The sequence below is a fragment of the Stegastes partitus genome, unplaced genomic scaffold (genome assembly GCF_000690725.1).
Source record: "Stegastes partitus isolate 25-593 unplaced genomic scaffold, Stegastes_partitus-1.0.2 Scaffold691, whole genome shotgun sequence".
NCBI lineage: Eukaryota > Metazoa > Chordata > Actinopteri > Pomacentridae > Stegastes > Stegastes partitus.
In genome coordinates this window covers 356,037-357,962 of record NW_007578422.1, presented here as the reverse complement: position 1 = coordinate 357,962, position 1,926 = coordinate 356,037, and positions in this window count along the sequence as shown.

The following is a 1,926-nucleotide window of genomic DNA, read 5'->3' as shown; positions in this document are numbered from 1 at the left end:
CGAAAAGTGCAAAAAGCTTAAAAGTCAGGTGAAACGTGCCAGAAGTGACGCGTTATTTATCGGAAACTTTACGACCTCACGTTATCCTGGACGCTGTAAACACTTATATAACTTTTGATTAAATTATTTCATAGTTTTCTTGAATTTTCCGGCTGTGTTTCGCTGCACAGTTCGGCTCCTCTACAATACGATGTGTTTGCATCTTTGTGCAGCGGTTTTAACACTGTGTTGGTGCCGACTGTGTCTTTGTGATGATTTTGCACCTTTCATTGTTGTGTTTGCATCGTTTTGTGGTAAATTTCGCACCTCTTTGTTTTGATTTTTGCATCTTGTTGAGGTTATTTTACATCTTTTACTGACATGATGACAACCGACTGGGAGCAGAGCAGCTGTTCACATGACTTCTGAAGATAAATGAACTGCTGGTTTTCTGTTTGTGCTGATTTTGTGCCTTTTAACTGCATGTTTGCATCTTTTTTGTGGTTTTCACATTGTTGTGGCAATTTTCCAAAGTTTTGTGAAAATCTTGTGTTTTTGTGCTGATTTTGCACCTTTGAATTTTGTGTTTGCATCTTTTTGTGATGAGTTTGAGTCTTTGGTAAATTTCTAAACTTATTTTTTTATGTTTTTTACTGACATGATGAGAACTGACTGGGAGCAGCTGCACAAGTTCACAGGATTTTTGAAAATATATCAATTGGATTTTATTTTTTTTGGATGATTTTGCACCTTTTCATGTTGTGTTTGCATCTTTTTGTGGTGAGTTTTTATGTTTCTATGGTAAATTTCACACTTTATAGATCGATTTTTGCGTCTTTTCGGGGTTATTTTACATCTTTTACTGACGATAACCGACCGGGAGCAGAGCAGCTGCACAAGTTCATATGACTTCAATTCACTGGCGATTGTCTTTTTGTGCTGATTTTGTGCCTTTTAATTGTGTTTGCATCTTTTTGTCGTGGTTTTGTGTGTTCCTGTGTTAGATTTCACATTATTTTGGTGTCTTTGCAGTTATTTTGCACCTTTTTGTGGAAACTTTCTAACGTTTTGTGCTCATCATCTGTCTTTGTGGTGATTTTCACACGTTCATGTTGTGTTTGCATTGTTTTGTGGTGATTTTGTGCATTTCTGTGGTCATTTTTGCATCTTTTTGTCATGATTCAGCTTCTCTTTGGGGTCATTTCACATCTTTTACTGGAATCAGCAGACGACTGTTTCACTTTCCTCCCCTTCTGTATCGGGTTTAATGCAAATATAGTCTTAAAATAAAGTTTTTATTTCAGATTTAACTGAAGCAAACGCTGCACTGTGTGTGTTTGTTGGTGTGTTTGCGAGGAGCCATGTTAGGCCGAGTGTCAGACATGATTTGTGTTTTCCAGTCTGGAGTGCGCTTGTGTGTGCAAACCACCAATTTAACTTGCTTCTAATTACACACTTAAAGACGTAATTAGGCGGCTTGTTCCAGCGCTACACAAAGAGGTATCACAGCACAGCACTCGGTGCAGAGGGAAGACTCGCACATGCATTTTAATGAACACATTAGCGGCGCAGACGAACATACATGACAAACACAAACACGCCGGACGCTGATTGGCTTTCTGAGGCGTCACAGCGAGAAACTGTGACCGAAAAATGAGATAAAACGGAAAAGAACAGGTTTTCTGGCAGCACGTCCAGCCTGTTGCTTCATAAAAAACACAAATTAAACACAAGAAACGTGGAAAACGCACTTATTTTTACCTTTTATACACAAAATCGTGCTTTTATCTGCGTTTCCGTTGGTCTTCTTTTAAACCCGGATGACTTTACGATCCGTCGTTTGTCGTCCTTGAGAAGCACTTTGAGACTCGGCTTTGAAAAGAGCTCAATAAAAAAAAACTACTTTTATTATTAAAGGGCGTAAAGACGATGCCGATGTTTTCAGTC